Below are 14,336 nucleotides of genomic sequence, written 5' to 3'. Positions count from 1 at the left end.
AGATCAGTGTTTTTCAACCTTTTTTGGGCAAAGGCACACTTGTTTCATGAAAAAAATCACTTGGCACACCACCATTAGAAAATGTTTAATATTTTTTTCTTTAATGGCAAACAAAAACGTTGCGGACCGTTCTCTGCTCAGCGGGGATCGATCCGCTGATCCCCGCTGAGCAGGCGGATGACAGCTCCCTCTCCACACTGTGTGCGGGGAGGGAGATGTCAGAGCCCCGCTGCTCTCTATGGGGAATCGGATGAGAGCGGACCGCCTGTCTGCTCTCATCCGATCCCATCCGATCTGATCCCCACCCAGGACGGATGGAAAATAGGGTGGACACAGTCCGGCGCCCGCCTAGTGGGCGAAAATTTGACATATTTTTTTTTTAAAAAAATCTTTCACATTTTTCACTTTTTTCGACGGCACACCAGGGAACATCTCGCGGCACACTAGTGGTTGAAAAACACTGGTTGAAAAACACTGGACTAGATGACTCCCGGGGTCCTTTGCAACCCTACAATGCTGTGTAAAGTTGGAAAACGTTTTTGGAAATTGTTTATTAACAAACATAGCCACTGCTGCAACGTTATTAGTACCCCCCAAAATTAACAAAAATAAATGTGTAATTGTAAGCAGATGGAAATGCACAACTATGATGCATTCTGTTTGCAGTTGAACACTAAGAAAATATAGTACAATAGGCATCCATTCTATCACTAACTTTTTGTGCATTTGTTTTTCATCCCAAATCATGTTTTCCCCCCATCCAATTGAAAACTGCAATTGACAGTAGGCCTTTCCTATGTAACAGGGACAGCAATATACAACTGTAGCTACCTTGAATGTGTGAACAAATAAAACTTCACGGCGGCTGGGTTCACAAGAGTCTTGGGAGCTGCTCACCTGCCAAAAGATAATGTAAATATAATAATGCCTTAGGAGGACTGACTTGGGAGAAAGCCCTGCGTATGTTAAGATTTTTATTAAAGTTTTATCATAATACGGTAAGACATAGAAAACTAATGGAAATAATAATTTTTAAAAACAACTACAAAAAAGAGGGGAAAGAAACAGAAAGAAGCCGGAAGAAAGGAAATAGAAGAAAAAGAAAAGGCGAGTAATTCCTATGGTACACAGCTGCCCTTATTGCTAAGTAAACACGCGTCAGATCGTGGCCCACGTGAGCACATGGCCAACGGAAAGGCCACCGCCGCCTTTTAAACCTTCAAGGAAATCCCCCGCCTTCAAGACGCGCGAGACTGTCTTCTCCGCGGCTACGTTCGAAGCGGTGCATGCTGGGCCTTGTAGTTTGGCGAAGGCAGCGCCCGGGTGCTTTCCGCTCCTACTGCTTCGTCAGGCTTCGCAAGGCGAACAATTAAAAGAAACAACAGCAAGAGCTCAAGAATTTGAAAATTCCCGCGGCGGCTGTGATTTGTTCTCGCGAGAGGTCAGCCTTCCTCCTCCCACACCCCCCTCTCTCCTCCTGCTTGCCGGTGAGTGATTGCGGGTGGGGGGGAGGAAGAGGACGACGACGACGACGAGGCGGCTGCTGCTGCGCAGACAGATACCGAGCGAGAGCGCGCGCGGCGGCCGGCGACTGAGCAGGCCCGGCGCAGAGAGCCCGCCCGAGGAGAGGCGCACGTTCGCCGGCCTTCCCCAACCGCTGCGGCGGGTGCGAGAGAGGGAGAGAGATGACGCCTTTCTGACGGGAGGCCGAGCGGCAAAGCGGCGGAGGCGGCGACACCCGCCTGAGCAGCAGGTACCGCCCGCGAAGAGGGAGGCCGGCGGGCGGGTAGGCGGGCGGGCGGGCGGCGGACCAGGCTGGTAGGCCCTGTTTTGGGCCGGGCGGCCTGAGGCGGGCACCCCCAGGCTGCTTATGTAAGCGTCTGCGGGTGGTGCACATGGCTGTGCCGGGCGCTTCAGGCGCCTGCCTTCCCCGGGGAAGCCTCACTCGTACACGCCCAGCCTCGGAGGCTGACGGAGGCGAGGCCTCTCCTTCGCCCTTTGCCCTCCCGAGCGCGGGGACGCCGAGGCGGCTCGTCGGGCTGGGGAAGGCAAGCAAGGCGGCAACTGCAGGCGGGGGGGGGGGGGTGCGCGGCGTGCTGCTGTCGAGCGCCTTAAGCGAGCGTGGCTGGACGGGGGCGGCGGCCTGACGGGGCTCTTCCGCCCGACCCCTGCCCGCTGAGGCGAGAGGGCTCCCCGGTTCGTGTTCCGCTCGCGATCCTGTCGCTTTGAACCTGCGCTCTTAAAACTACAACACGGCGAACATGTGACAGTTCGTGACAAACAACTGAAACGGTGGAGGAACAGCCATTTTTTCCCCCCTCGAGGGCCATTGCGTAGAGTTATAATTTGCTTTCCGATTCCTGGTTCTGCAGGCTGGGTGGTTTTAATTTGAGGTGAGGGCACGTGGGCAGCCCGATTCTGGGTGCAAAGCGAGACTTGATTGCAAGGAAGCGTGCGTGCCATTGCTGGCCCTAATTACTTGGGAGTAAGTACTATTGGAATAACCTGGGCTTGGTTCTAACTCGGCATCATAGAATCATGATGTTATTGGGCTGGAATGGAGTGGTAGAATCCTGGGTCAGGGTGGATATCGCCTCTCAAGGCTGCAGGTTGGAGATGGCATTTCTGAATGGGGACTAGAGAAAACCATCGTATTTTTTTTGTTTCTTGAGTCTTAGCTAGTGTGCAAAAGTTGATCATTTTAGAGTTGCATGATAGGATGAGATCTAGATTTGAGAAATGGTAGATGCTGATGGATCCCATAGACAACCAAATTGTATCAATGGATGGGTATAGGTGACTGGTATCTTGCTTTGAATTCAGTGTGCGATAAGAACTATACAGTACCAGAATGCATTACGCAGAGAACTTCAACCATCTTTGTAAATAGTCTTCTCTTGTGAATGTTTGACTACAATGTAGATGTTGTTCAATATTGCCATGAAAGCCATGTAACTTTTTAGTGCCTGTCTCTTGGTGTGTTTTAAAAACATGCATGCTGTATTTGGCAGGACTATAGAGAGGTTGGTGTAAAATAATACCCCAAATAATCAGCATACTGGGTCCTTATTTTATTGTTTACTATCCTTGAGTTTACTGTAAAAATTGGCTTTCATTGTTTCAGTTCAGACTTAACTCTGGTCAGGTGTAACTGTTGGGTCCTTGGTTGGGCTTATTGTGCATACTTCTAGATATGTTTGCTGATATAGTGGGAATAATACTAATTCTTGGTCCTAACAAAATAAACTGATACAACCTGTGTGTGACCTGGTAGATTCAGTGCCCACTTGGTCTTTTTCTATGCTGGGCAAATACCTCTTTATTTTATTTTATTTTACTAGGCTTCTTTTTAAAATTGTACTATTCTGCTCATATCTGCTGTACCTTTATTGCGTGTATACAACTAAAATATAACTTGTTAGGTTAGGTGCCCTGGAAACATTTCTATTTTTTAGAGTAGCCTATTAATCAAGGCTGGCGAACCTGTGGCCTGCCAAATGTTCCTGAACTACAACTCCCAACATCCTGGACCATTAGACCATTGACTAGAACTGATGGAAGTTGGAGGATAATAAAGTCTAGAGGGCCACAAGTTCCGCACTTACAATTTTAATGTAAAATAAGTATTTCACTTCAACAAAGATATGTCCATAACTTCAGATGTTTCATCTGCATCAATCTGAAAGAGCTTACTGTGTGTTTCTGTCAAATGTTTCCTTTAAGTTACAAGGTGTGCAACATGTAAAATCCCGTTGTCCAGCAATACTTGGCCAGCTCATTAGCTGGATGAAATTGTGAATCAGTTCAATATGGAGTGAACACTATGACCACCCTACATGAACTTCCTGTATAAATGTGTTCCTCATCCCGCTAGTTTTTCTTCTGTACCAGCACTTGGATCTCTGCTTATGACTCATTTAGGGAAATGTAATAACCCAGTGCAAAAGAACCTAAGGTATCTTTAATGACTAGGTCTCCTGTTCTTTTAAAGTTGCAAATAAAAATTATTTATATTGTCAGCCATTCCTGAGTTGAGCTTTCTTATCTCCTAGAAGATTTTGTAGTAAACATCTTTGAAAGCATGGCAGCTGAAGAGTTTGAGTCTGAAAGCCAGAAAATGTTTTAACAGTTTGAAGTTTTTACTATTGGAAATCATCATTGTTCAGTTGTGGTAGTTAGTGTTCATTATATGTTGCGGGAGAGAGCGAGGGAGATTATTATTATTATTACTACTATAATTAAATTTGTATACCACCCTATACTTGTGGGTGTTAGGATCGTTCACAAGATAAAAACACAAAATACATAATCAAAATAAAAACAAAACCAACCCAATAACCCTCCCCCAAGGGCATTGAATGTTAATTAGGCAAAAGCCTGATTAAGGAGGAGCATTTTTTCCTGGTGCCGAAAGGTATATAATGAAGGCACCTGGTGAACCTTCCTGGATTGGAGTTGAAGGGTGAAACTGGGGGTGTGATTTTGGAACCTGTAAGGTAGTCATCTATTTCTACCCTTAGCTGGCATTGGAATATATTCTATTTTATTTATCATTTATTAAATATGTATGGCTCCTTATCAGTAAATATTCCCTGGGTAGTTTACAATTATGACAATATTTTTAAAAATACTAATTTTAATCAACAAAAAGCAATAAGATAGCAAATACTTTCCTTTATAGGAGACAGCGTAAGTGGTATGCCACTCAAATTAAAACCATGATAAGCCACAACAGCTTAAAATTGCATTTTAAAATGCAATTAAGAAGCTTGGTTGAAAAAAAAGGTGTTGACCTTGCATTGAAAAGACCATAGAGAATGTCCCAGCCAAGCTACTTTGGAGAGACTATTCTGTAAAAGGGTACCACTGCCCTCTGCCTGGTAACCACGTACCTCACTTCACTTGGTGGGTGCACCTGCAGCAGAGCCTGAAGGGGATTTAGGCATATGCAGGAAGAGGCAATATCTCAAGTGACCTTGCCTGAAGCTGTTTAGGGCTTTATGGATTAAAATCAGCATTGGTAGAACTCTTCCATAATATAATCAAATGTCCAGTCCCAGTAATTTGAACTACCTTCAGTTTCTGTACCATTTTTAAAGGCAGCCCCACATAGAATACAGTGGTACCTTGGGTTAAGTACTTAATTCGTTCCGGAGGTCTGTTCTTTTTTTTTGGGGGGGGGAAGTTTTTAATGTGTTTTTTTTAAATAAATATTTATTAAAGATTTTCTTAGAACAATAGAAAGAACAAACAAAATAACATATAATTTTTCCAATATCCACATTTTCATCACTTCTTTGGACTTCCTCGCATCTCTTGTTCCTGCGTTCCAAATATTCGAACTTTACCCAGCAATTTATCACCTTGTTTCAATTCTTATATTATACTTTTCTGATACTGTATCCCTAATTTTAGATACTTTAACCCAAACCTTAAAAGCTTAGTTTTAACATAATATTTATCCAAAATTTATCTTTTCTTATGTTTTCATTTATCTTCATATTCCTTTTAACTAACTTATTGGTGCCATACTGTTGATAATCTTACATCTTTCTTAACATTCATACAATTTACAATATTTTTGTAAATAGTCCTTGAATTTCTTCCAGTCCTCCTCCATAACTTCTTCTCCCAGGTTTCGGATTCTGCCAGTCATTTCTGCAAGCTCCATATAGTCTATCAGTTGCATCTGCCATTCTTACAGTGTGGGCAAATCTTGGGTTTTCCAGTATTTAGTGACAAGTATCCTTGCTGCTGTTGTTGCATACATAAAAAATGTTCGGTTCTTCTTTAACACCCTCTGGCCGACGATGCCCAGAAGAAAGGCCTCTGGTTTCTTAGGGAAGGTATACTTAAATACCTTTTTCAACTCATTATATATCATTTCCCAGAAAGCCTTAACTCTAGGGCAGGTCCACCAGAGGTGAAAGAACGTTCCTTCAGTTTCTTTACATTTCCAACATTTATTATCAGACAAATGGTATATTTTTGCAAGCTTGACTGGGGTCATGTACCACCTATATATCATTTTCATAATATTTTCTTTCAAGGCATTACATGCCGTGAATTTCAAACCGGTGGTCCATAACCTTTCCCAGTCAGCAAACATAATATTATACCCTATGTCCTGTGCCCATTTTATCATAGCCGATTTGACCGTTTCATCTTGTGTATTCCATTTTAGCAGCAAATTATACATTCTTGAAAGTACCTTAGTCTTGGGTTCTAACAATTCCGTTTCTAACTTTGATTTTTCCACCTGGAATCCTATCTTTTTATCCAACTTAAAAACTTCTTTGATCTGAGCATAATGTAACCAATCTCGCACTTTATCTTTTAATTTCTCCAAACTCTGCAACCTCCAATTATCTCCGTCTTTTTCTATTATTTCCCAATATTTCGGCCATTTGACCTCCATATTGAGTCTTTTCCGGGCCTTTGCTTCCATAGGTGATAACCACCTTGGGGTCTTATTTTCCAATAAGTCTTTATATTTTATCCAGACATTGAACACTGCTTTCCTGACAATATGGTTCTTGAAAGCCTTATGAATTTTAACCTTGTCATACCACAAATATGCATGCCATCCAAAAACGTTGTTGAATCCTTCCAAATCTAAAACATCAGTGTTTTCAAGAAGCAGCCAATCTTTCAACCAGCAGAAAGCTGCTGATTCATAGTACAGCTTTAAGTCTGGCAGGGCAAAGCCCCCTCTTTCTTTAGCATCAGTTAGTATCTTAAACTTCGTTCCGGAGGTCTGTTCTTAACCTGAAGCACCACTTTAGCTAATGGGGCCTCCCACTGCTGCTGCGCCACTGGAGCACAATTTCTATTCTCATCCTGAAGCAAAGTTCTTAACCCGAGGTACTATTTCTGGGTTAGCGGAGTCTGTAACCTGAAGCGTCTGTAATCTGAAGTGTATGTAACTCGAGGTACCACTGTACACTGCAATAGTCTTTCACACAGCATGATTGGAATCAAAATAGATGTAAAAATATCCTGGGGTGGGGAAGCAGAAAATTGATTTTAATAGAATGGACAGTTAATTTATAGATGCCTCATGGACCCCATTGCAATGTGAACAGAAAAGCAACCAGCCCTAATGCCACAGATTTCATGATTTTTCTGGGCATTCATCAAATTTAACTCCCTACTGCAACTCTAAAATATTTTGAAACAACTAAGTAGCTGCTAAAGGAGAACAACTTATCCAGAACTGAGGAGTGAGATATAAATGCCATAAATAAAAATAGAAAAATAGTGAATGTTTAACTGTTTCAGAAGGTGGTAGCCTGAAGTCAGAAATTTGTGCAAGCCACAAATGAGTGATCCATCAGTCTGCTGGATGGTGGTCTTCAGGATAAAAATCCTACTCTTTAACAATGAATAGCTGTTCAAATGCAAGTCAATCTAAAAATGGAAGGGGAAATCCTGATTTGCTTCCATAAGCAGAGTTAGAGAGGAATAGATCTATATTAGATGTACATTCCTTCCAAGTAGAGATCCTCTAAACATTCGTCATTTAGGGCAGTGTTTCCCAACCTTGGGCCTCCAGCTGTTTTTGAACTACAATTCCCATCATCCCTGACCACTGGTCTTGCTAGCTAGGGATGATGGGAGTTGTAGTCCAAAAACAGCTGGAGGCCCAAGGTTGGGAAACACTGATTTAGGGATCCTGTGTAACTGAGAAGGAAGTCCTGCAAAGTTAAGTAGTCTTTATGCTCAAGTAAATGTATATAAAATTAAGTGGTCAAAATTTGCCAGGCGCATTTTGCAGATGGGTATAGCCATTTGCGACCAAGTGAAGATGCCCAGGAGCAAGGATGGTGCCTGAAGTCTCCACCACTTGGAGGTGCATGCCTGGGGATCCTTGGATCTTGACTGTTTTCACACACTAGGAACACATCCTGTAGAATTATGTTATATTTTGCACAATCAGAATGAATTTCAGGAACCAAAAAGTCATATTAAAAAATTCGATGGCAACTATGTATTCTGTTTTGGCAAGTAACCCTAGTTTAGGGAGCAATTTGGTGCCTAGCTTATATATCTGAGTGTCTAACACTGATAAAATTGTAGCCTTCAGCTGCGTCCACACCATACATTGAAAGCACATGGCTTTCCCCTAAAAGCCTGGAAACTCTAGTTTACCACTCACAAAGCTACAATTTGTAGTACTCTTGACAAACGACAGATCCCAGGATTCTTTGGGGGAAGCCATGTGCTTTAAGGTGTGGGTGTGAATTTACTAACATTTCCCTTTCCCTACAGACCAAAAATATACCCTTAATGTGCTGAGAAGGAGAACTACCTATCTAGATAACTCATTTGATTAGTAAACACAGATGTTAAAGAAAATTGAGAGATTAGCTTTTTGTGCTTTCCTGTTAAGGAAAACATTGTAAAGAAAAGTTATTTTTAAAAATCCAATTCTTGTTCCATTTGCCATGTTTGATGCTTGTACTGATGCACTTCACATGCTGTGGAAAAAAGATACAAAACAGTGAAAAAGTGACTGTGGTAATGTTTTCTTTCCTATTGTCCTTGCCATTGGCAACATACTTTCAGAATATTGTTTTGTTTTTGAATTAGTTTCTGAATATCTTGGTACATTTTTAATTATCATATCCTTTAGTTGTACAAAGGTATTCCAGGTGTTCCAAAAGCAGCAGGGTACTTGGCAGGCCTTGGGCTTTAATATTCTCCACTGATTGGTAGCCTTTTTGTAAAGTTCAGATTAATAGTATTTTTCTTAAAATAAAAAAGCCTTTGCTATCCATATTGAGTTGTTTTAAAAACTACAAAACAGTATGTATAGACATATTGATTTATGACACATTGAATGATATTGAATGTCTCCATTTGTACAGCACATTTTTTTAAAAAAAACTAAATGGCATGTTGCTCCTAGAAAACAGAGACTTAGAAGAAATGTATCTTGACTTTTGGAAGGAGGAGGAGTAATTGAGCTATGCAGATTTGGCAGTGACTGAAATTTACAACAATGTCCTCCTTAACTTTGATGGTGGAGAATTGAGGGCATAGACCCCAGGGTCTAATCTGGTAAAGGCAAATGCCCATTGAGGACATTCTGTAAAATTAGCGGTCACGGTGAGCTCAATGAAACTATTCAGTCTGTTTTCACTAGAGCACATCAGATCCTGCTATGCACCTGTGCTGGAACACTTGCAAAACTTGGCATGTGTAAATAATCCTCTTGTAGATCTAATGAGTCTCTAGTCTTAAACTGAGTTTAAAAAGGATACTGAGATTGCAGGTTATATTCACACACAACACACACATACCATTATAAGTGTGATAAGTCTTTTCACTCTCTGTAAAGGAAATGTTCCTATGTTGCTGGGTGGTGCCAGTGCTCACATTCAGGATCTAATTGGCTATAATGTTTGAGGTGCCAGGAAACCAGGTCTGTTCCTGGCCTTGCAAATGTTGAGTGATGATGCACATTTTGTATGTTTGGGCTATGTTTCCATGTTTTGCTCAACTTGCTTATTGCACAACTTGTGACCTTCCAGACCAAAAGCTTATTAAGAGCTTGAGGAACTCTTTAAAAAAGTTTTATCAAGGTTTGCAAAATAGTGAAACATAATCCCATTTTGTTTTTGAAGAAGCAGCATGCAACAGTATATTAAGCAGTTAAAGTGGAACAAATACTAAACAATAAAGTTGCAGAGCTTTCATAGACTAAGAATATTTTAATTGCCAGAAAAAGCAGTTAATAGATTCTGGCAACCAAGTAATGCTGCTCTATAAATATGTGTGCATCCAGATTTAATACCTTTCAGGGGAACAAAAAGGGGTATCTAGCCAGCTTCCAGGGCAGGACAAAGAGGGGCTATTAACTTCCACATCTTGAACCTATGTAATACAGATCAGACTCTTCATCAGCTTGAGAGTAGGTTGCCTGTAGAAGATATAATTATAGAGTTGGACTGCACTAAAGTTCTTTTTTGACTTAAGAAAGTTCCTTTGGTAAAACTTTGGCTGAAAAATTGCGAGTCACAAATCCATTGAGCTATCTACTACCTGCCCTTGGAATTGTGTTTGCAAGTGTGTGCAAATACTTCAGGAAGAATACATCAATAGGATATGTACCCTTTCTAGAAAAATGCAAATAATGGCTTATTTTTAAGTGAAGTTGCACTATATAAGTATTTAATATCAGCAGTGGGCAACAAATACAATAAAAACCATATAAAACAAAAATCACAGACTAACTGTAGCAGAAATATTTTTTTCTTTAATTGCATAAGCATGGCAGCATAGAGAATTTTTCAGCAAATGCTTAAAAATGAATACAGAAGAGGCCTGCTAAATCTCTATTGGCAGAATATTCCACAATATTAGACCAATAACACTGAAAGTCTGTTTCATGTTGTCGTCAGATGAGTCTCAACAACTCAAGGGACAACCAGCAACACTCCTATAGATGCTCTCAGTAATTGAATTAGGATACAGTGGTGCCCCGCAAGACGAACGCCTCGCAAGACGCAAAACCCGCTAGACGAAAGGGTTTTCTGTTTTGGAGGCGCTTCACAAAGCGAATTTCCCTATGGGCTTCCTTTGCAAGACGAAAGCCCATAGGGAAATCTCCGGGACAGCGGGGAAGCGCAGCGCGTCTTCCCCATTGTCCTCAGACCTCCTCCGAAGGCTGGCGGTGGGGCGGAGAGACCTCCCCCCGCCAGGCTTCGGAAGGCTCCTCTGAAGGCTGGCGATGGGGCGGAGAGCCCTCCTCCCCCCGCCAGGCTTCGGAAGGCTCCTCCGAAGGCTGGCGGTGGGAGGAGGTCTCTCCGCCCCACCAGCAGCCTTCGGAAGGCTGCTCCGAAGGCTGGCGGCGGGAGGAGTGTTTTCCTTCCCACCGCCAACATTCAGAATGCTGTTCTGAATGTTGGCGGTGGGGAGGAAAAACCCTCCTCCCACCGCAAGCCCCGGGAACAGAGGAGAAGCGCTGTGCGCCTTCCCCTCTGTTCCCGTACCTGTCCGAGGCTGGCGGTGGGGCGGAGAGACCTCCTCCCGCCGTCAGCCTTCGGAAGGCTGCTCCGAAGGCTGGCGGCGGGAGGAGGTCTCTCCGCCCCTTCGGCAGCCTTCGGAAGGCTGTCCTGAAGACTTGCGGTGGGAGGAGGGTTTTCCTTCCCACCGCCAACATTCAGAATACTGTTCTGAATGTTGGCGTTGGGGAGGAAAAACCCTCCTCCCACCACAAGCCCCGGGAACAGAGGAGAAGCGCTGTGCGCCTTCCCCTCTGTTCCCGTACCTGTGCTGAAGGCTTGCGGTGGGGAGAAAAACCCTTCTCCGCACCGCCAGCCTGGCAAGCGGTCTCTATAGGAACGCATTAATTGATTTTTAATGCATTCCTATGGGAAACCGTGCTTCGCAAGACGAAAAACTCGCAAGAAGAAAAAACTTGCGGAACGAATTAATTTCATCTTGCGAGGCACCACTGTATTAGGGTTCAGCTGGTCCCTAATGTACTCTGTACCTAAGTTGCTTATTAATTAATACAAGAATATTAAACCTAGCTTGGCAGCAGATCAGCCAGTTCAGATGTTTTAACAATGGAGTTGCATGTTGTTGGCTAACTGATCCTATCAATAGCCTAGCAGCCACATTCTGCACAGCCTGAAGGTTCCAGACCAGGCTCAAGCGCAAACACACATAGAGTGCATTACATTAATTTAGTTTTGAACTAAATTAATGGTCTACAGTGGTCATGCTATCCCTGTTCAGGAATGGTCATAACTAGTGAACAGACAAAGCTGGTAGAAGGCACTCCTAACCACAGTAATACACTTAATACTGTATCACAGACCAGCAGCAGCCTGGTAACTAGTTCTGTGTCATACCTAGAACTACTAGTAGGGATGTATGAATATTCATTAATCCATTCCAGTACTCATTCATGCATTCATCAGCTGTTCTTTGTTGTGTGGGACATGGGTGGTGCTGTGGTCTAAACCACTTATCCTCTTGGGCAGGGGTCCTCAAACTTTTTAAACGGGGCAGTTCACTGTCCCTCAGACACTGTTGGGGGCCAGACTATACTGTAATTGGAAAAAATATGAACAAATTCCTATGCACACTGCACATATTTTATTTGTAGGGCACAAAATGGGAAAAACTACAATATTTAAAATGAAGAACAATTTTAATCAACATAAACTTATAAGTATTTCAATAGGAAGTATGGGCCTGATTTTGGCTAATGAGATGGTCAATATCCAGTTCCATATTTGTCACTGCTAGTCATAGCAAGTGATGCAAGTGTTCACCAGTTAGTCTGGATCTTGTTGGAGATTTCAGCTGTTTCATTCAAGAAAAAGTCTGTTCACAGACATAGGTGCTTCCAAAGATGGTTGCAATTTTGAGTGCATGGTTTCTGAGGTTAAGATATGTCCCAGAGGGGAGAGATGCATAGAAATTAGTGAGTCTGCTTGATTTAAATGTGTCTCATTGCGGGTTGTGGGGAATAAATGCGGATGGTGAAAACCACAGACCTTGAGCTTCTGGGAGAAAAAATGTGGGATGGAAATTAAGTAACTGTTCTGTCCCGCTTCGGGATGTTTGTGTGGATTCGGACGAACCCATACCCATTTCCCCCCCAAAGCCTGTGTCCACGTGGGCTCCTCTTGGATGGCAGGCAGACGTTTACTTGCGAGCAACCTGATGCCAAGGGGGATTCTGGCAAGCAAGCACACCTTGGATCGCAGCCCAGCCCCCAAGCACTTTTCCCAGGACAAAAACTCCCTATGATGATGGCGGCCATCTTTTTCCTTGGATGCAATCCCCAGCGGCCCCAAGGGGGGCTTCCTTGAGAGTAAGCCCCAGAGCCCTGCGTTCCTTGTGAGTGACCTTCTTCCCCCTTCCCCTGTCCTCTGCTCGTAACTCACCATCTGTGTGGAAGCTACCACAGGCGCAGGAGATGGAGGGCGAGCCTGGCCAGAGGAGGCGGCAGCTGGGGCTGCCGAGCTGGGCTGTAAGGACAACAGCAGCCGGGGCTGGATCAGGCAGTGCGCCACCGCGGAGAGGGCGGCAGACCACAGGGCACAAGCGAACAGCATGGTGGCTGGGGATCGAGGGAGGCGGACGCACGTGGGAAGGGACAGGCTGGATGGCAGGGCAGGGCAGGGCCAGGAGGGGGAAATCTTCACCTGCCTCTTTCCCTCCCGCCTGCTCTGCTTAAAGGCACCGCGGCACAAGCTCTCCAAAGCGTGTTGAGTCTCCTCCTCAATGGCTTCGCAGCAGGTTCTGCAGTGGCTGGGTGTGTCAGATTTAGGACCCTGGCAGGCTGCATTCGGCCCGCAAACCTTAGTTTGAGAACCCCTGCTCTTGGGCTTGCCTATGGAAGGGCTGGCAATTCAAATCCATGTGATGGGGTGAGCTTCCGTTGCTCTGTCCCAGCTTCTGCCAACCTAGCAGTTCAAAAGTATATCAATGCAAGTAGATAAATACGTACCAATGTGATGGGACAGTAAACAGTGTTTCCGTGTGCTCTGGCTTCTGTCATGGTGTTCAGTTGCACCAGAAGCAGTTTAGTCATGTTGGTCACATGATCCAGAAAGCTGTCTTTGGACAAACGCTGGCTCTTTCAGCCTGAAAAGCGAGATGAGCGCCACACCCCATAGTTGCCTTTGACTGGACTTAGCCGTCCAGGGGTCCTTTAATTTTTACCTTGCCTTTGTTATGCTGCAATTGGTTCATTTTACACAAGTATACTTCATTTTGTTGTCTGTTGATGTAGAAGTATACATAATCTTTTATGTATATCACAGAACTTGATGGATGTGCATTTGTAGATATTTACAACTCTTCCCTTTCCTATCTGTTTGACTTCAAAATTAATGACTTTTCAGAGGGGTATCCCTATTTATCAGTTGTAGCAAGAACAAACTCTTGTGACAGCTTAAAGACAAAGTGAATGAAGTAGCTAATGGGCCATCACAAAGCCACCTATTGCAGCAAGCCTATCCATATCTGCTTGGCAGTAATTCCAATTGAATTCAATGGGGATTCTCCCCGGAAAGCGGGGGTTGGGCTTGCAGCCCTGCTAACTTGATTTTACAGTTCGGCATAAATTTAGTTCTGGCTCCCCCTCACCCAGACATCAGGGAGTGATAGTTTAGTACCCTGTTGATATTTTGCTCTTTCTTTTTTAGGTTATATGAATTCCTGTGGGTATATTAAACATTTAACAGGCGCTCCAGTACCAGTGTAATGCCCCTTTTATAAACCATTTTTGTAATGCAGTTCTTTATTTCATAAATGCACATTTTATACAGAAATTTGTTCAATGTGTATCTGCTGAAACAGTGCCTAAA

At 43.6% G+C, this 14,336-nt stretch overlaps 1 protein-coding gene across 4 annotated transcripts in view; it reads left to right on the top strand.

The window, feature by feature from the left end:
* The first annotated feature begins 1,226 nt into the window (after positions 1 to 1,226).
* AHCTF1 (AT-hook containing transcription factor 1) overlaps positions 1,227 to 14,336 on the top strand; it is a 53,312-nt gene continuing 40,202 nt past the window's right edge. Inside the window, exon 1 of one of the 4 annotated variants that reach the window (XM_083731969.1) lies at positions 1,227 to 1,753. The gene's annotated coding sequence lies outside the window, so the exon portion shown is untranslated. Of the gene's footprint in view, positions 1,754 to 1,887; positions 2,486 to 14,336 lie in introns of those variants that run through there. The other 3 variants (XM_083731972.1, XM_083731970.1, XM_083731971.1) reach the window with 3 other exon arrangements.

Source organism: Podarcis gaigeae (genome assembly GCF_964106915.1).
Source record: "Podarcis gaigeae genome assembly, chromosome: 3".
Lineage (NCBI taxonomy): Eukaryota > Metazoa > Chordata > Lepidosauria > Squamata > Lacertidae > Podarcis > Podarcis gaigeae.
This window is presented reverse-complemented; position numbering and strand designations above follow the sequence as displayed.